General features: G+C 36.4%; 1 protein-coding gene across 15 annotated transcripts in view; it reads right to left on the bottom strand.

Annotated features, from left to right (window-relative positions):
- The window catches only part of LOC149553084 (Peptidase S24/S26A/S26B/S26C family protein), a 67148-nt gene that overhangs the window by 12806 nt on the left and 32136 nt on the right, over positions 1–22206 (bottom strand). For 2 of the 15 annotated variants that reach the window (XR_016353024.1, XR_016353021.1), the window contains exon 6: positions 20746–20830. The exons of 2 other annotated variants lie outside the window; for them this stretch is intronic. The gene's annotated coding sequence lies outside the window, so the exon portion shown is untranslated. Of the gene's footprint in view, positions 1–10373; positions 11352–11456; positions 12563–17658; positions 18196–19742; positions 19806–20745; positions 20831–21090; positions 21540–22206 lie in introns of those variants that run through there. 11 more of the 15 variants (XR_016353023.1, XR_016353018.1, XR_016353020.1 and 8 more) reach the window with 8 other exon arrangements.

Genomic DNA, 22206 nt, shown 5'->3' with positions numbered 1-22206 from the left:
AATAATTTATAATAATAGCCATAAAGTATTTCCCACATGGTCTTCATTTCTGTGACATGCTGCGATGAACTTTCAGGCTCGATGGTCTTGAAAACACAATAGACATCATTTCAAATTTCCGCCATTGTTTCCATGGCTAGGGCATGATGGATTTCAAGAAACAATGAATCTGCATTACATTTTAAACTTCCGTAAATTCTTTATCATGACTGTTTAGGGTAAAATATAATCGCTACCTCCATTTTTGGCTCCTAAAACTTCTTGGATATTTTATCAGAGTTTCTTGATTTATTGAGATAAAATTCTGTTTGAAGCTTTTTTTGTACGAATTATAGGTGAATTTGAGCGATTTTTATTTTATTTTATAGGGATTCGCCGCACTTCAAATTTCATACACAAAGTTCGGCAAACCCTATGACACAAGTGTTAAGGGCAGCAGATCGTATCTGCAAGAGTATCAATTCACTGCCTTCAGAACTCTATCAAGTGTGTGGAGGCAGTGACATGTAGATAATAGCGAGCAAGGGTTAGAAGGAGAACCATGTTTTGATTAAGTAAAAACAGGTTTTAAAGGACCCAAAACCTTTACAAAAAACAGAAGTCTAGAGATAAACAGGAGAAGTAAACATCAAAGAAAAGTAATACATGACAACATGAAATAGACCTCCAAAAAGAACAAACATGAGGTCACTCAAGACAGAGCTGGAAAAGACAGAAAAAGAACAGTAAAAGAACAACAACCGACCAGCTAAGAAGTCTTTATCTGGTTAACAGCCTGATCCCCCAGAATATGCATATCATCAGCACCGGCCTTCACCTCGTCCTTCTTACTGACATCCTCATTCTTCTTAGAATGAGCACGAGTACATTTGCTTGGTCCCTGAGTCTCTACCACTAGAGGGGAGTCCTGCCTTTTGTCAATCTCATTCCTCTTCAAGAGGTTACTCACATTGTCCGCCATCTGTTTGAACAATTTTTCCAAATTGCCCAGTTTAGTTTCCATTTTTGAGACCTTCCCCTGAATACCACTTATGTCTTTATCCACCACCCTTTGTTTGGCCTCAAGCAGTGGTATCTTATGCATGAGATTTTTAACTTCTTCTGCATTCCTAATAACCTCCAAAAGTCTATCTATATGTTGGCCCAATGTACGCTCACCTCTGGCAGTTTTGTTGACTTGCTCCATTTCCTTGCCCAGCAACTTCATTTGTTGCTTAAGGAAGCCATTCTCCTTCAGAATTGAACCCGGGTTACCAAAAAGACCTTTGGACAACTCGAGCCCACCTTCACTATTTTCATCCAAATCTAGAATATGCCCCTGTTCTCCACCATCCTCATTATCTAAGTCCCCATTCTTCCTAGTCTGTGACCTATCCTCCTACCGCCTTAAAGATTTTATTTTCCTTTCCAACCGGTGAGCCAGAGGCTCATCATGAGGAGGAGAGACCCGATCATCTTGAAGGCCCTTACTACTCTTTCCTTTACCTCCACTCCTCTTATTATAGTGGTCTCTAAGTAATTCCTCCATGAAGTCGCTCTCCCTGTCAAAATCACCTTCCTCAACAATCTTTTTCTTCTTTTTGGAACTGCCACCCAAGCCCTTTTTCAAGCTACCCAAACGCCCTTCAGCTTCATCTTGGATATTAGAATCATAGCCCTTATCTGGGAGACTCCCTTCCGTATCCCAGCCCCTTTCAAACTACCCCTGGGTTTCACAATCTTTTTGGACTTTTAACACATTCATAATCAGGACCATAAGACCCTCATGGCAGACATGCTCACCATTCTGGTCTTTCTGAATAGCCCGAGTGGAAATACAGAGAGACTACAATAAATAAAATGGAAAATTGATCCTAACATCATGCTGAAAGTGATTTGCCAACATGAAATGATACCCATACAGCTTAGTAAATCTCCCATCTAAAGTTAGATATTCCATAATCACAAGAAGCACAGATCGCCATGGTCGAGAAACAGAGACCGGGTTGTAATACGAGTTACCTATTTTAACCAAACGGTTTTTCTCCTGCTCTGTCTCCACAAAATCATCGATGGCCCTATCTGAGAGCTTCCTCTTCCAATAAAAATTAATCCCATCCATGTCCAGCCCCATAGCCTCCACAATTACTTCTTCGGTAACATCCATTCGCTGGTTACCAACCATCATAGAGCCATCCTTCCAAGATTTGATAAATTGGTGATTAATAGCCGGATTGTTACCTCTCAGCCTTTCCATATACCCTGTGAAATTGCCTCGCCTCCGAATATCCCACACCTCCGACTTGTTCCTACACTCTGAGCAGCTAGCCGGCTCCACCCTTTTCCTTTTTCCCCCCATATTCTCTGCTCCAAATTCGCTGGTTTTTGTTCTCTAAAAACCCCAAATCACTCTGCAATTGAATGCCACACCACAAACAAAGAGAGGAATGGTAAAAATTGCCCAGAATCTGTGCGAAATGCTCGACTTTCTAAAAATCATAACCCACCACACTCCAAACGAGTTCACCTCATAATTGCAAATCACTGACACCATCATAATTAAAATATTTTTGCTTAGATCTCCATTCATCATACTCGATAAGTTGGCGGCCATCTGGAGGTAAGGACTCATAAAAATCCCAAATGATTTTATGATCACTAAAACAAGCCACATTCGCAGCCCAATCAGCAGTACGGTTGGCTTCTCTAAAATTATGAGTTATAATGCAAGTTTGAAAAGGATTTAGAATATTAATAGCCTTGAAAATAATATTGCTGATAGTCCATGATGGTTGTGTAATTTTATTTAAACAATTAATTACGTTGAGGGAGTCGCCTTCCACCCATATGTTCCTCAAGTTCATAATTTTGGCATAGATAAGACCATGAAGAGCAGCAGAGGCTTCTGCAACATGATTAGTTTGACTCCCTATTCGAATAGCCATGCAACCCACATAATCACCATTAGAGTTTCTAATAATAACTCCGCATCCTACTTTACCCGGGTTCCCTTTCGAGGCCCCGTCAAAGTTTATCTTAAACCAATTCACAAGAGGACAGTCCCATCTAGCATTATCCCTTGGATTAAGATCCTTAATATTCATTCCCAGACTCCTTATATTCCAGCTATTAAGCACCCCTTCTTCCCACTCATTACAAGGTTTTTGTCCAGAGCCAATAAAATTTTAATGTTTTCAATCATAAGGACCTTAATTTTATAGAACACCTTATCAAGACTGGATTCCACTCCTCTAAAGATCCTATCATTGCGCTCCTTCCAAATGCCCCAACACAGATAAGGAGGAATGAAGTCCCACAATTTGACAATCAAAGCATTGTTGGAAGGGGCCAGCCAACTGGAAAAGAACAGTTGGATGGTAGCATGGAAAACCCAATCCACTTTCAGTAAGCTACAAACTTTATCCCAAAGCTTCTTGGTAAAGGGACAATGCAGCATAATATGATCCACCGATTCCCCATCATTCTTGCAAAGAACACATCGATTAACAATGATGAAATCTCTTTTCTTAAGATTATCAAGAGCCAAAATTTTATTCTGCAGAAGAATCCAAAAGAAGATATCAACTTTGGGTGTCATGCCTTTCACCGAAGTCTTAGCCCAGCAAGGTTCATCATGATCATCAAAAGAGTTAGCATAGGCTAAGGCAATAGAGTAAATACCACTGGAGTCAGTTTTCCAAATCAAAACATCATCTTCATGGTTTAAAAAGAACACATTCAAACACTTACCAAGCTCAACCAGGTTATGGTCCACACTATGAAGATTCACCCACATATCATCCTTCCAATAATCACCCACAAAAGTACCAAACTGATTCTTGCATTGCTCCATATACCTATTCCACCTTGGATCATCACAAAGAGGGTGGTCCAAGATCCAAATGTCTTCCCAAAAAAGAACTTTCCTACCATTTTCCACCTTCCATTTAACCCCTTTCCGTAAAATATATTTGAATTTATGAGCATTCTCCTAGATCAGAGATCCCCCTTGTTCAACATCAGTATTAAGGAAATGATGAAAATCAAAGTGGTCCCTATTATATTTATCATCCCAAATATTCTTCCATTCCCCCTTTTCCTTGTGCCATCTCCATAATAATTTAGCCAATAAGAATTCATTCATTGTAGTAATCCTTCGCAAGCCAAGCCCTCCCTTCCCCCAGGGTATACAAACATTTTCCCAAGCAATCAGAGGGAGTCTTTTTTTAATCTCCATTCCAGTCCACAAGAAAGTCTTCTGAATTTTCTCAATAGCAAGAGCAAACTTTCTTGGAATTTTGAAAACACTCAAATTATAAAGTGGAACACTTTGCAGAATAGACTTCAAAACAATAACCTTACCAGCCTGACTGAGGAGAGAGCCTTTCCAACCCGCAAGTTTCAAGTGGACTTTATCAATCAGCGAGTTCCAAAAGCTGTTAGGAGGGGCTAAGCCCAAAGGTAAACCCAGATAGGTACCAGGGAGAGAACCGCTCTCATAGCCAATAATCTTTTTGATCTTATTGTCTTGCCTCACTAACATTAATAAAGTAGATCACACTTTTGCTCCAGTTAATGATTTGACCAATGGCCATCCCATAGTCACCCAAAGTCTTCTTAATGTTCCTAGCATTTCTCACGGAGGCCTCCCCCATAACAATAGAATCATCTACAAATTGCTGATGAGAGCACACTAAAGTAGAAGATGAGGGATTAAGACCCACAAAGTCCCCTTTCACCACCATATTATTCACAAATCTCCCCAAGCATTTAGCCAGAATGACAAAAAGAATAGGAGAGATCGGGTCCCCTTGTCTAAGACTCCTAGAAGCCTTCAAGAAAGAGGTAGGGGAACCATTAACAAGCACCGAGAAGGAGGCTGACCAAACTAACATGTAGATAAGGTCCTGAAATCTCTTATTAAAGCCAAACACTTCCAAACCACGGAGGAGGAAATTCCAGTCCACTCTGTCATAAGCTTTTGAGAGATCAAGCTTAAGAAGAAATCCTTCCTTCTTCGACACCGCAAGAGAATGGATATTTTCATGAACTGAAATAATGGAATCCAAGATTTGTCTTCCGGGAATAAAACCATTTTGCTGCCTTGAGATGATAGCCAAAAGAAGGGATAAAATTCTGAGAGTAAGAACTTAAGAAATAATCTTATAAAAAGAATTACACAAGTTAATAGGCCTAAACTGATCCAATCTATCAGCACCCGGCTTCTTAGGAATAAGGGCAATAAAGGTACCATTTAACTCCCTGAGGATCTTTCTAGTACCAAAAAATTCCTTCACACCATTACAAATATCAGCACCAATGATATTCCAATATTTATGAAAAAACAAAAGAGGAAACCCATCAAGACCAAGGGCTTTGTCACCCTCGAAAGAGAAAACAGCCTTAGAAATCTCATCCGAAGAAGGAATGGAAGTGAGGGAGAACCATGTTAAAACCTTAATACTAGTTCATTACTTCAAGGATACCTAATGCTTTAACCAAATTCTTGACACACTTCAAAGTTCCATAAACTCAAAAAAAAAGCAATCTTAATATGCCTAAAGACCTTGTCATACAGCACCTAATTGTACAGGGAAGCAATAACGAGAGTGGTAGTAAACTTCAAATTTTAGTGGTATCCAAAGAGAGATCAGAATGTTCAACAAAAAATAGCCAATGTATCGTAGTGTTTTTTGAAGAGCCATGGATACGGTAGCCATCAAATTGTTACCTATGAAATGTCACCCATAGACTCAAACTATTAAAGCTCATAACCACAAATGATTGTCACGTCAAGTAAACCCATGTCAAATGACCTATAGGAAGATAGCCATCTAACATGACTAGTCATTATAATATTTTTGATGACCCATGATATAACTAATTAATGAACAAAGATAGCTGATTGTTGACACTTACATTACTTTTTAACTTATATAATGATATTTGAGTCTGACTAATATTTGACTACCATAGTCAACTGGAGACATGGAGACTGGTCCCAGTACTGGTATGGCTACTTTTCAAAAGTAGGAGACACCTTGGAGGCACCAATTTTTATTAATATAATTTAATTGTTTCCACAAACAAATCTTAACATAAAACTTTGAAAACAAGAACAATGAAAATTTTTGACCTTAAACTTTAAACATTAACTAAGAATTTATAGGGTACATAACTCTAAGCATCTTATAAAGTTTGTATCCAACGCCAATGACATGTGAATGCCTCCACATTTTGCATACATATCTACCAGCACATGCAACTGCCCTGGCAGACGTGTGCAAAATGTGGAAGCATTCACACAGCATATTAATGCTTAGAATTTCAAAATTACAACTTGAACCTAAGACTCTCCATCTCACCCAATCCCATTATTGCAGGCCTGCAGGAGGTTTAAACAACAACAAAAAATGAAAACAAATGTAAATGCAAACCTGGTCGCAGTCTTATGCACATGTTTCACTCTTCTAGGGCACCTTTAATGCTTCTAATGGAAAATGGAGAAAGAAAATAATATTCAGTGTTATTTTTTATGCCTTTTTTGTGCCTTTTTCAGCAGGAGACGCCTAGCAACTTGGTGGGAGATTGGGAGATGGTGAGGTGAAGTCTCTGACCAAAAGTAAAGACTCCAGATGCACTAAATGAGGAGACACTTCTCAAGGGGGTGGGGACACATCTTCCAGTTTCATTGTTGATTATTAACACAGCTATGTATTTACTATTTGCTATGTTTTTTTACTACTAATATGGGGGTGTATTTTTACTTAAATACTGTTACAGTCAAAGCCCTTCTGTTGCATGAATCCTCGATCTACCAACCTTGCCTTGTATTTATCCAGAATACTATCTACATGATAGTTGACCTTGTAAACCCATTACAGCTGATAGGTTTCTTCCCAGGAGAAGAATCAGAAAGGACCCAAGTGTTATTCTTCATAAGACTATGGTACTCAGCTTTCATACCCTTTTCCCACTCAGGACTTTCTTTAACCGTTGAATATGTCTGAAGCTCATAGATGATGTGGAAGTTGGCCATAAAAGAAAAAATGACTGTGTTTTGCTGCTTGCTCTTTCTGCAAACTGATTTTCTGTCAATGAGCTCATCATCATGAAGATCCCCTATAATCTTGGCTCATCACTTGGGACAGAGAGTAGAAGTACAAAAATCTGGCATAGGAGAAACAACTTCTCCTGGAATTGTTGGAACAAGGCCATCTAAATGTAGATCCAGAGGAAAGTCAATTGGTGCAGCAGAATGCCCAGTAGAATCATCATCTTTAGAGTCAAAATTATTCAAAACCCTCCTATCAGATGATCCTAAAGGAAGATGAACACCAAAATCAGAAGCCTTCATAATCTGATCCTCAAGATGCATGGTAGCAGAAGAAGAAAAGGACTAGTGGTCTCATCAACCACAATATCAGGACTAACAATGGGACAATTTGTCTCCACATCAATCAGTCAGTATGCCTTATAAGTTGTGATTGTTGATGTAACCAATAAACATAAGTTTCTGGCTCTTGGATTCCATCTCGGCATTCTTGGCTTCAAGAACCCACGCGAGCTATAGAACCAAAGACTTCCAGATGACCCACCTTAAGTTGTCATCCTAAACAGGCTTCTACATGGGTCATCTTATTGATGGGCTACGCAGGTAACCAATTAAGAAGGTAGACTGCAGTATAAATTGTTTTTGCCAAGTATTTGTAAGGAAATATTCTATGCTCCAACAGAAAATGAACCATTTCAATAATGATGTGAGTTGGAAGCTCAAATACACCACTCTGCTGAGGGAGGTGTTCTCAACTAAGGCCTTAAATTGCTGAAATGTACTGAAGACATTAGATTTAGTCCTGAGAAAAAATAGCCCACATTTTTCTACTGAAATCGTCAACGAATAATAAAAAGTACCTGAATCCAATAACTCAAGGAGTGCTCATTGGTTCACATACATCAGTGTGAACCAATTGTAACACCTTGGACACTCTCCAGGCATCACCATCTCAAAATGGAGTCCGATGTTGCTTTCCATCTTGACAGGCTCCACAAATTACATGATTTTATATCTCTATCTGAGGTACACCAGAAACCAAACCTTCCTGAGATAACTGAGAGATAGTGCACATTCAAGTGCCCAAATGTTAACGCCAAAGATTGTCGATGGAAGAAAATCTGGCTGCCATTGTGTGCTCCTAAGAATCACCCCAATCAACAAGTCAATAAAGACTGTGATCCTCAAGTCCCATAGCAATTGTAGTGCAGGTCTCCCTATCAAAAATGCTACAAGTGGGGGAGCCGGAAACAATGTCCAACCAGGGAGAATGTCTCATGATCTAACTAATAAAGAGAAGATTAACTTTCATGCCTAGAACATAGCATAAATAGAGAAATATTAAATTTCTCCCTCTAGAGTGAATTTGCACATTGCCCTTACTGACAATAACATACTCCTCTCCTCCTCCAAGGACCACTAAATCAAAGAATGGTTCAACTTTTGCAAACTGATCTCAACGATGAGTAAATGCCAAGAAGCCCCTGAATCAATATACCAAGCAAAAGATTTTACTGGACTTGCTGCTCTTTTGAGATAAAGGCATAAAAGGAAAATTCGTTCTGATCAGGGTGATCTGCAACATTTGCTTTGGGTTGAGACCCACCTGGCATCTTTTTTCTCAAAGGCCAACCGATGTCAACAATCAACTTTCATGTGAACATACTTGTGGCAATAATTACATCAAACATTATTTCTTCTTGCTATCTTGAGGACGTGAGCCTTTCTGCAGTGAAAATTAAACTTTCCCTTTGTCCTTAGCATAAGGCTTAGCAGAAAACGCTTGTTCTGTGGAGGACAAACTGGCACTACTACCAACTATTGTTTCCAATGATCGTATTGGAGAAGCTTGTTGCAAAGATTCGGAATAAGATTGGTAGACTTTTCAGAGTGATTACTACCATGTCTTCTTCCTCCAGTTTTTCAACGAATTGTCTCTAGTTGACATGGATTTCCTTAAGGATTGTCAAGTGTTGTTGCAGAAATGTCTTCCCATACATCATGACTGAAAAGTGCATGTTCTCAAAAAAGAACATTGGCTCTTGTCCAACGTTTCATGAAGATCCTTCAAGCGTTTTCAAATCTCAGCTGTTGATTTGCCCAAGGGCACTTGCGATAGTTGATCGTGAACGACTGACTTTAAAGCATAATATTTGTCAAAGACACCATCATGTACATCGAGGTCAAACTAGAGAAGGCACATAAATCAAGTTAGAAACTTCAAAATTAAAATATGTTGAGGCACAAGCCCTAATGGAAGCACTATGGCAATATAAAAAATATCTGATGCACAAATGAATCCTCAAGAAATAGAAACCCTAGGGCGCCAAAAATAACAAATCCGCACAAAAGTATTTGAAACCATAGCTGCTTGCATAAAAATGTACAGAGAACCTCCGTCCAGAGAAAGAAATCTGAGATCACACAAATCTGCAAAAAACAACTCCCAGAGTTGTTGAAAACACTAGACACCAGAAACAGATCACACTGGGCATTATAAAAAGATTTCCTTGGTCGCAAAAATAAAGCGTGGGTGTTGTGACCCCATTGCATAAGCTCTGGTAAAGAGAAAAACAGATTGTGCATGAAAGGTAGTTGAGCACAGCTGCAGAACACAGAAGAGAAGCCAACGAGCACCAGACAAAACCGCCACAATCAGACAGAGGCCGTAAAGTTTTAGCAAAACATGAAAGACAAAGACCAGGGCCATCACATTTTTGGAATAAAACAGATCACATTGGAGGGTAAAACAACTGTGACAACTTGCAGAGACCTTCAAACACAAAATGCAGGGCCAGAAAATCCCATCGGAACAAAAAATTTGAAATATGGTTTAGAAAAATAAACTCACTAAAATTTTTTAATCCCAGTCTAATACCATGTATGGCAAAATGAGATAACGGAAATTGCTTGTTTATTATTGAGGAATAAGATGTAATTTATAGGTAATTACATTGACCAAGTTTCTAAAAGAAACTATAGATAATTGAAAGTAAAAAATACAAATATTCTAACTAAACTGAACTGACAGAATCTAAACTAATAGAAACATACCGACCATTAATATATGTAGATATTATTCTAATAACAAATATGTATATATTTCTGATTTTCATATGTTTTTGTCTTGATGAAACTAAAATGAAACCAACCCTCGACAAAATCTATCTTTATTTCAAAAGCTTTTCATCATTATACCCATCCCAATCTCCAACTCTCAATAGATTGTGCCGCAAGTGTCCAAGTTGAATCAAGTGCACAATGAGGACTTATTCTATTAAGTTCAAAGAGCTCAACCTCAAACCACAAGATAGATTGAAAATCAAAATTAAACCAACAATACTAAAATCTACTTGCTGACTGACAGCCAAAATTTTCATTGTCAATCAATCACCAATGCACATTGTCAATGATTGGTCTATATCAAAAAATACCATATCAGAAAGATCATTCTTATCATATGAAATTCAAGCACTGTGTTTCTTGATCAATGCCTAAAAGTCTGCAATGCTTAACAAAAATCTTGTAGGATGACAATGAAAGTTGAGGAAACAAAGCCCATTATCACCATTCACCAAGCTCTGGGGACTATTGTCAAACCAAAATCTACAACCATTAGCATACAAGAATCTTACTAGTTGTCTCAACCTTGCAACCATTCATTGTTGCCAACCACAATCAAAGAGCAAGACCACAGCAGCATTCTATAAAACTGAAAAAACACTTATGCAGAGCACATGAAAAAATTGCAGTCAAAAAAGAAATTTGTCATTTGATGCCGCTCCCCTGTGATGGAGCACTGTAAAGTGCATTAAACCTTACCATCTCCATATTTCCATTATCACCTGTACAAAATTACGAGAACTGGATTAAGCTGCCAGGCCAGCCTTGACTATTAAGCCAATCTTAGCTACTAAATCTTTCAAGCAACTGGATAGCCACCGTACTTCTGAGAAACTAACTATGATTGATAACTCATTTTGTAAAAACATGAACTTGATACCCAATAAGACTGCAGCCAGCTGCAGTGTTTTGCTAAATATTATATGCATAATTGATTTCTGTAAAGAAATAATTAAAATCATGACCGGTATTTTAAGTCAGAAACAAAGGGGAATGAATCAGCAGCATTGCATTTCATCATACAGGCAAAACCAAGATATTCGGCACAACTCTGCAGCTGCAGCCAAGAGAATCTGGGTTTTTGAGAAACCTGTTGGAAGTACCTGCTTTACTCATCACTTTCTTTCCCTTCATTTCAGCCAAACAAAGTTGAATTGTGATTTTGCCACTGACTTCCTGAATGTGTTCCATTCAACTGCAATTGAATGTTTTGAATCTTAAAGTCAAAACTATTACAGACAATGAATTTCAATTAAAATATAAATTAGAAAATAGGAGGGCTCAGATGAGTAAGGCTTACATCATTCATTGCAAAACAAGTGCATAACATAATTACTTGTCACCAGCAACTATAAGCTGGGCAACAAATAAGACTATGTTGCACTACCTTGATTCGCAGTCTCATATGTATAATTTCTTCACAGCTCCCCAGCAAAGAAACAGTAAGAGTACCAAATAGATTTTCCTTACCATAAAAATTAAAAAGAGTATCATAGAACAACATTTTCCAAAGCTGAAAGTTCAAAAGCTTAAGAAAAATAATGAAAGATGTGGATATCAAAATGCTGCAAAGATGATAACATTGGATGTTCAAAAGTTCATCTAGGAATGAGGTCCAGATATAACAAATTCTATAAAGGTTTGATCTGAGTTTCAAACAACAGGCATAAGGACCAAAAGTTTGGCAACACATAAGATGCAAGAAGAGGGTGTGAAAAACCTCAATCAGAAGCATGGGAAGAATGGAAAGAAAAATCTTTACATTGACCATAATGTTGTTCAAATCTTCATTTCCCTGTGGTTCTCCAATGTACCAGATGAGAGACAGCATATTTAAGACCCATTCAAAGTTGTATGAAGCATTCAAGCTATAAATTATGCATTCTTTCTGGATGACCAGATAAAGACCACTAGATCTGGTGCTCTGTCCAAATAAGTGTTCAGTGTGATTGAGCTCGAGTACAACTGGAATGGGTGACCTCCCGGGAAGTCCTGGTTCACTTCTGTGAGCATCACCTAGATGCAAAAAGTGCTAAATGTTTCATTCATTCTCATGAGAGATGGGTTCTTGTGATGCACTACTCATTAAACATGGGTGAATGAGTTTGACTCAAAATCTACACAGTTGAATCTTGACGGCAATATCACAGTACCAAGCAATAAGTTTGATTCAGCTCTAAGCTCCCTGTGGTTCTCCAATGTACCAGATGAGAGACAGCATATTTAAGACCCATTCAAAGTTGTGTGAAGCATTCAAGCTATAAATTATGCATTCTTTCTGGATGACCAGATAAAGACCACTAGATCTGGTGCTATGTCCAAATAAGTGTTCAGTGTGATTGAGCTGGAGTACAACTGGGACAGGTGACCTCCTGGAAAGTCCTGGTTCACTTCTGTAAGCATCACCTAGATGCAAAAAGTGCTAAATGTTTCATTCATTCTCATGAGAGATGGGTTCTTGTGGTGCACTACTCATTAAACATGGGTGAATGAGTTTGATTCAAAATCTACACAGTTGAATCTTGACAGCAATATCACAGTACCAAGCAATATGTTTGATTCAGCTCTAAGCTTTCTAATTAACCAAATGACTAAGCGCACAGTATACAAAAATATGAAATCATTTTCTTGACAAGATTAAGTGAGTACAGTTATTGGCATATCAATATCAACGTAAGCTCAAACCCATATAATACAATGACAATTGCAATTTTTAAAAATTATTGTAAAAATATGATTTTGAACTCCTAAATGGTTGAAATTAGCCAATTACAAGATCTGATAGAGTCCTCATTATCATTAAGTATTGCAAAAGATATTGTTGTCAGCTAAGTCACAAGTCACATGTTAGTGTGTGGGTTCAGTGAGGAAACTATTAAAAGCGAATTCATCAGTCCATAGAAACCGAAACAAACTAATGACTGAGTATATAATACAATAAAAAACTCTTTGACCAAATGTTTCAAAATAAAATATGAAACTAAATAAAAGAAATGAAATAGTTAAATATATGATATTGAGAACTTTTAAAAAATATTAAACTTATCTATATTTAAACCTTCACAAAACGAAAATACCTTGTTGCAAAGATAATATAGGAATTTATTTTAAACCTCAAATCAAATGACTAAAATACTCCAGAACAAATGCCTGGACTCGATAGACACCTTTCAGATCATAAACGTTTATAATCCTGCAAAGCGATATTGTATATGTAACTTTCTTCTATCTTGCAGGCATGTCATTTCAAAATATGTGAAATGAGTCATCAGAAAAGCCACTAGTGCAAACTTATGGGAAGACTCATGGGATCGCTTCCTAGCTGTGGATGATTATCATGATTTCAACAATGAGGTGCAACAGCAACTAAAATCAGCCTGGGGATCCAAGGTCATGGACCATCTGATTTCCAGCCAGAGATGAGATTAAGAATGGAAGTGGAAAGACATGAGTAGTTTTGGAGTGCCCGATCAGAAAAATAAGGCCCTCCAGTATCTACAAGAAGAAAGGAAAATCTTCATGATAAAAGAACAGAATTCAATTAAATGGTAATGTTCAAAGTCAGGAACAGAAAAATTGGGTTAGATGGTTGAGGAATAAGAAATTGTGAATTGTGAATGGCCAATCAACCTATGTTGGCACTATCATTGTTTGTAAATAGCGGGGTTGTTGCCTGGGTGGCAATACAAAAGAAAATACTAACAGTGAACAGATTCAACAAATTAAGATATTGTGATCTATCCAGGTGTGTTCTGTGCAAACATCATGAAGAGAATGTTAACCACTTATTATTAAATTGCCCTATCTCTATCAAATGCTGGAAATGACTATGTGCTAGACTTGGCTGGATATTAGTATTCCCAGATTATAATTTGAGACTATTTCGATCTTGGTCAATCTTAAAGAAAATTCTCTCTTTTTCAGCATAACCCGAGAACAAGCCCGCCCTCGGGTCAGGGACTTGGCATCCTCCCATCCCCCCACCACTGACTTCCCACCATCGGGATGCAGGGAAGGGCAGACGTGCCTGGGATATCTGGAGGGCGCCCAGGCATCCTTCCACTATCCTAGGGACATCTACATGTCCTCCATCCCCAATCAGGATGAGACTGCAACAGCTAGAGATGTAGAGTTGGTTGGTGTTCCTTTGGCAGATCTTAACCATGAGGAGTCCGATAATTCCGGTCTAAGTCACAAGGTTTGAGTTCAAGTTCAACAGCTATGAAGTTTGAAGGAAGTTTGGCAAGGCAATCTATATATATATATATATATATATATATATATATATATATATATATCGAAATTAAATTTGCCTTAATAGAATTATCAAAAAAATGAATGTTATTTATTTTTTATGTTAGTTTCATGCAAAGAACTTTTCAATTCAAACCTACAAAATAAAAAATCTCTCCAACCATATATCCAATAAATTATCAAAATATTTTGACATTAAAAATAGATTTGTGATCATTACAAGAATATATCACATTTATAAGATATAAGATATAAGAAACATGTGAAATCATGATTACAAAAATGTTTTCTGTCAAAAAGATACGAACAGCATTTTAGAGTATAGAACTTCAAAACAGCTTCAAATTATCAAAAGTCCGAAGACAGTTTTTTTGTCAAAAATCTACCATCAAAAGTCAAAACTATAAAACTTCAAAAAAAACTTCAAGTCATCAAGAGCACTTGGCTGATCTGTTGTAGAATCATCATCAATATCACTACTCGGTCAATCATCAAAGAAGTTGGGCTCCTCTACAACTCTAGTTGCTATGTCTTTTGGAATGCCTTGTTGTGAAGAAGATGTGGAGTCATTTGCTAATTTGTTCAGCAATTTCAAATTGTTGTGAACATAGACAAGATCTGCCAACTTTCTGGACAGCAGCTTGTTCCTCTTTTTGGAATGGATATGGTCAAAGCAACTCTAGTTCCTCTCCCAAGATGATGAACTTGCTCCTTGACTCAATACTCTAATGAAAAAGCATTTTAGTTCACAAGTTTGTGCTCCATAACCCATCCACCATCTATAGGCAGTTACCTCAGGTCGTGTCAAATCATATTGTGTTGCTTCTATTTCAAACATCCCTTCAGCTTTCTTGTATCTCCAACATTGGTCTCTAACTAGAGTTGCGGTGTCTCAATCTCGCTAATACTTGCTAATGGCATCATAAAGCCCTGCCATAATTTCACAATTAGCTTGTCTATAGATACAAAATAACTTGGGCTCCAAACAATAAGTTGTTCCATGTAAAGGAGTGTGCATCATTTCCACCTAAAATCAACTGCCTCCCATATCTCCATGTACTCTGCTTCTACATTTTTATGTGCTCTCTCAATAGACTCTTTAGAATGGCCCATGTTTTCATAAAGCATGCCAAAGCAAGGAGCGTAACCATCCACCATGCGAAGAACTTCAACAATTGGCCCACATATATTCAAAACCATAGTAACAAGAGTTGTCCGAGTCAACGAGTCAATTTACCTCAACTAGGTCAAAATGACCCGTGACCTGGCTCGACGGGTCAACCAAGCTGACTCATCTGACTCGACTAGGTGACTCGGATGACTCGCGTAGGTAACTCGGCTAACTCATCTAACTCGGCTGATTTTTAATTTTTTTGCCTTGTAGTTACGTAATCGATGTATGTTATGTATGTGATCAAATTACCTTATATTTTATGACATTATTGTGTCTTTAATCTTTATTCAATAATGGGTGCATCGAATTAATTTAAATCCAAAAAAAATTTCTAAATTTCAAGGGTTTTATCACTTTGCCGAGTCACAAGCGAGTCCAAGCTAGGTCACAAGTCGAGTTACCCTTGCCAAGTTCAAGCTAGATTCAAGTCTCATTACTTTGTTCAAAACCTTTGCTCCACTTCCCAAAAATTGTTGTTTAAAAGCATTTGCTCTATGTTCTTCCCCTTAGCACTATTAGAAAGTGTTGAATTTCCCACCCATTAGAACAAATCATAGATCTCAAGGTTGCTTTCTCTTCAACCACTCTCCTCAAAGTAATATAAAATGAGGCAAACCTTGTATCTCAAGGCCTCCACAACTCCCTAGTTGCATGTTGCTTGTAAAGACTCAACGTAAGACGATGATATCTAATGAAATTTGCAATTACTTTCCCTCTATGAACTGCTTCATGGATACATGGGAACTTCGGTCAAGTCATGAAACAAGAAATCCAAAATCTGGGCTGCACATGGGCTCCAATAAATCTTTGGGTACTTCTCTACAATCAACTTCCTAGCTCCCACACAATTCGTTGCACTATCAATAACCACTTATACCACATCTTCCACCCCTACTTCAATAATGGCTTTGTAATAACCCTGCTTGGTTATGTCTTCGACAAGGTCACCGGGAGACGGGGAGACTTTGAGGTCTCCGGTACTGGTACTGGTACCGGTACGGCAATTTTTCAAATAGGAGATGGGAGTACTTGGAGACGGCAAAAATTTTTTTTTTAATTTTTTTTAATAGTTTAAAGAGTCTAATACTAAAAGAAAATACAAAATTTGAAAAAAGTAATACTGTAAGACTAAAGTAAATAATAATAGTAATGTCACATTAAAAATTAAAATAGACTCATCGAGTCAGATTTCAAAACTCACGTGATCACAATATTGTATCTCATAGACATATTTGTTTTTCGAATATTGCATATGATCACCATCATATCAGATTGATAATTGCTGAGATTATCATTACATATTCAAATTTTAAATTCAAAAAAGTATAGTTTGATGCTGAATTGCTGATATGCAAACAAAAATGAACACTTTGTACAATAAACAAAAAATAGAAATATATCTAGTATTAGTGTGTCGATGGTACTATCATCTACTCCACCAGGTTGTGATCATCCATCTCAAGGTCTTCAGCTATCATACTCTCCAAAAATATTTTAAATGATTTAATCATTTAAATTGTTGAATAAAAATAATTTTTTAAAAGTGTTTCTAATGTTTTTAAAGTTATTAATTTATTAAATAAAATATTTTAAATGATTTAATCATTTAAATTGTCATGGTCTTAATTTTTGTATTAAAAACATTAAAATGAGGGTTAAAATATATAAAATTATTTAATATTATACTTTACATTTATATTTTACCAGGAGACTTTGGGGAGACTTCACTTTTTGGATTAGGAGACAGGGAGACTTCAGAAAACTTCGTCATGAAGTCTCCAACCTTTTTTGAGGTCTCCAGAGACGCGAAACGTCTCCGAGACGCGTCTCGGTCTCCGAGACGTGACTTTTAGGGGGGAGACGGGTCTCCCAGTAACCATGGTCTTCGATAAATGCTAAGTCTACTAATTTTCACATGTTGAGATTTACACAAACACTTGGCAAGCTTCTTATAGATATTACAATTAAACCCCAATCAATTCTCACTATTAGTTACTTCTTTGCTTGAATAGAGACTTTGGATTTTTCTGGAAAATATTTGTTTCAAATGAAAGTGCCAAAAAAACACAAGAACTTCTTGATACCAATAAACCATGCAATTTATTTAATTCCATTGGATCACTGAAAATGACAAACAAAATCTGGTTGCCTGATTTTATAATGTAGGCTGATTGATCCAATGCTGTAGATGACAATTTAATTATAGCCTGACCGCCTTATCTAGTAAAATTCAGCCTCCGATACTTGCTAACGATTTGCATAAATTGAGCCACAAGGCATAAGTCAAAATCGCAGGTTAATGGATAGGACCTGTAGACTCCAAAGGCCTGCTCCAAATGATCTCTCACGCCTTCCCAGACCAGTAGTGGCTCCAAATTTGAAACACGGGGGCAGGAATTTAATCACAGGTCTAGATATGAATGTGCCTTGACTGCAGATGAAATGCAGCACTTCTGGGAATTAACACTAACCTCCAATTCAGGAAACGGCAGCCCTGGAATGAACACAGCCCTATGGAATAATTGCCAAATTGCCCAATGATGTTTCAGACCTAAGTGTTTGCAGTCCAGCATGATAAACTCCAGCCAACAAATCTCCTTAGACACAGTCGCTACAGTAGGAGAATGGCAAATTGAAATTATATACTTCAGCACAATTTGCAAGAGTAATTCTTAGAATATACTTCAGCAAGGGCACACAATTCAGAAAACTCGAAAAAACCACAAAGGCAACAAACACAAATAAATATCCAAGAGTGCTTTTTCCAATGAAATGAGCTCATATTTATCATGTTTTGCTGATAAAAGTTACAAAAAGAACTCAACTTCAGAAACTGTGAAAAATTCCCAAAAGAATTCACCTCTTGAAAACTTTCCAACATGACATCGCTTTAGATATTTAATACTTGGCTTAGGCATATAATAAATGGCCCCTTTCCAATGATGAATACCCTCAATTTAAGTGAAGTTATAAAGTTAAATTATAACGAAGTCATTTAATAATTTAATAATAATTTGGCCACTAAAAATATACTTGTTATAAAGTTAAATTATAACGAAGTCATTTAATAATTTAATAATAATTTGACCACTAAAAATATACTTATACTCATCATTTAAATATGTCGTCTGAAATAGGAGTCACACCTATTATTTCTCCATGTAACCAAATGCACTTTTCAAAAATAGAAAGGGTCCATCTCAATCAACACCCAACTTACCACAAATAGAAGTATATAAATCTAAGCCCAAATGAAGTTCAATCTAAGCCAAACAAAGACCAACCTCTAGCTTATTGAATTGTGGACAAGACAAGATCCTCCCAAGCCAAGTCACTACTTCAAAAGACCCTTTATTCACAATAATTAACTTACGAGGATCACGATAATAGGCTAATCTCTCAAACTCCAATGCTGGCAAAAATGGGGAAATTACAGGCTTCCTCTAATGTCTAAAAAAAATACGTTGAAGTTTTCTTTTGGTTCTCACTTTCAAGTATACAACATCTCCAAGGGAAGTCACTAAAACATTAATTAATAGCCTCTGACATATATCTAACCATCCATCACTCAATATAGGGCAACCTGTTGCCTTCCAAGAGGCTTTGATCTCAGCTAACTTTCTTGTCACTCTATCTTTGGACTCTCTAAAAGAATTGTCCTAGAAGCCTTTGAAGAAGGAGATGTGTTCCCTTAGCCAAACTCTACAACTTTTTGAATCGAATTACGAAAATAAGGATTTCTTTCCGTATTGAATAAAATAGCATTTGTATAAAAATAATCAGTCAATGCATCATCCACCTGCTGTCTCTCTACTAGTTTCCAAAAGTTGTTTAATGTTCCACATTGTTTTGTTGCACTTCTAGGCTTGGGTAAATTAGAAGAGAACACTATCAATGTAAACCTACACATATCCTCTTCAATTCTTTTTTTTTTGAGTCTTTTTCAGCTCAGCCCCATTCACTTGTGGACATGCTCTAACGCCTCCTCCTGAACCCCCAGCAATACCAAGTGGTCTCTAGCCCTTAGTAAACTTCCTAAAAAAATCTTTTGTACATTTAGTACAATAGAGTTTAGCACCTCTTTTTGTCATATGTTTCCACCCCTAGTTAAGCTTCCTAGAAAATCTTTTAAACATTTAGTATAATGGAGTTTAGCACCTTTTTTCCTCACATATTTCCATACTTCAAATTTTGATCTTTTCAGAGCCATTCAATTACAACCTGCATGATGCAAAAGAAAATATATTTTTTTTATTTTGAGTCATTCGATATTTATTTTTAAAACATTACAGTTAAAGTATCATAACTTTTTTACTATTGAAAAGAATTAAAATAAAATATTAATCTTCCTATTTAATCTTTACTAATAAGATAAACCTGTAAACACTACAGAATTAAAAATAATAAAAGAAGTCCATTGCTGATAACAGGTATAACTAGATATGATAATCTTGGAGATAAAGATATTTAAACTAAACAAACAAAGTAAAGATTATACAGATCAAAAAAGTTTAAAAGGATAGCTTAAGGATTGATATTAAGTATAATGGTTAAAGCGGGTTGAGTGAGTATAATAATATAAGACATAATTATTAATCCCAAACTAGAAGTATGTTTAAGCAGATAAAAGGTGGGTAATAATTTGCTCAGTGATAACCAATAAGTAAGGAATGTGGTGACATCTTAAGAAGTCTCAACTGTTTTAAAACTGATTTACCTGACATCTATCCTTTTAATGAATAAAATGTCTCGGTTTAATGCATAGTTCTAAATTGTATACTTCAATTTTTTGACACTATAAGGGATGGTTCAAAACAGTATACACAACACAATGGATTTATTTTACGAAGAGTTTTTACTGTTCGTGTACTATATTATCATTTCATTTTTAAGCTTCTTTTTAAATAATTTAGTTATGGAGCATTAATCCCCTTTAGCTATCATTCATAATATCTAGACAGTATTTTTGTATAGGTTTCTATATGCAGATTCTATGAACAATTCAGCGAAGATGATGAGATTTAGTATCGGGAATCCTAATCTCATCGACTGAGGTCCCAAAAACGAAGTATGGCCAAGTGTTTCTCATTTCATTCTACTTTGGTTTAATCTGGATATGTAAGGATAATGAGTTATCCAATCAGTTTGAATCAACACATACCTTTGATAATTGGACTATGATACTCTTGGGACAAACCGGGGGTATCTTACTTTGTTGTCCCTTCTGGTGCCCTCGCTGAATGGAGCTGTACTCATAAGTTTGTTTTATTTAGTTAATATATCAAGGATTTGGCTGTTTACCGATTAAAAATAATAATAAAAGTGCTGTAATTATAAACAAAATAATTGTCAGGCAAGAACCTATAGCACAACGGTAAGTTGTGAGCTGAACACATAATAATAAGTAATCTCAATAAATAATAACAATTAATCTACGCTTCAGCCATTTACCTATCAACATAATAATAATCATAAATGAACATACAAAACATTAATATTTTACTGATAAAAAATAAATGAAAAATATATATTATTATTGTTTTACTAAAATAATTACAAAAAATAATTTACTATTGATAAAGAAATAATAAAAATAAAATATATTATAATAAACTTACAGAACATTGAAACCTAAAAATAATAATGAAAATATTATGAACTTAACTAAGTCGAGAACATCAACTGGAAATGGTCATCTGTAGCTACCATTGAGAGATCGTCAAAAACTACCATTGGGCGACTCAAAATGGCATGACTGATGAACGGTTGAACCAGATGAAAGATGAGCGCCTGATTAGAAACAACAACAGACAGAAATTGAAGGGTGACACTAGACAATAGTTGAACAGCAACACCAGATACTTCAGAGTCTCAGACGTGTTGACTCTCCAACAGCAACACCAGATGCTTCAACCCTCCAATGATTTTTTGCCCTAGCCGCGCTTCAGACGCAATCTTTAGAAGATGGATGCATTTTCAGTAATCAAAAGGCATTCTTTTATAAGTTTTCTTTGCCAAAAACGCTAAAAAACTCTGTAATAAAATATGTTTTCTGCAAAATGACAACTACAATTATATGAATTTTTTAAATTTTTTATAGGTTCATCGAATTTCGAACCTGAAGCTGAAAATTTGAAAAACACTATGACACGGATTCCGATAATGAGGGGTTTGCCTGGGGATGAGTATAGACCTCCCTCCACTACATTTTGACTTGATTTTGTACTCATTTTGATATCATGGTACTACTTGTAATCATCTTTATGATATTTTCAATATAATATAAATCAGAATCTTCTATTTGCCATAGATTTGAATTTTTAATAGTAATTGGTAATTCGATATTCAATGTTCAATGTTCAAGTGTATCGTATTTTGTATTGGGTACGTTGCAGTTTTGCTATGTTCAAGTATTTGGTATTATTAGTTCTTATACTGTTATTCATCATTTCATAACTCCATTTTGAGAACTATATCTATAGTATATCACAGCACACCAGCCCTGCCACCGCCCGCAAATTGAAGCCCTCTTTTCCCCATCCCGGAAAAGAAACCTGACATCCCACAGTACCTGTATTACACTGCTCTTTTTGCTTCTAAATGGCTGTGTGGAAAATTTTCA

The sequence above is a fragment of the Cupressus sempervirens genome, chromosome 6 (genome assembly GCF_028749045.1).
Source record: "Cupressus sempervirens isolate cs-2001-9-10 chromosome 6, ASM2874904v1, whole genome shotgun sequence".
Classification (NCBI taxonomy): domain Eukaryota; kingdom Viridiplantae; phylum Streptophyta; class Pinopsida; order Cupressales; family Cupressaceae; genus Cupressus; species Cupressus sempervirens.
Note: the sequence above shows the minus strand (reverse complement) of the source record. Positions and strands in the feature narration are given on the sequence as shown.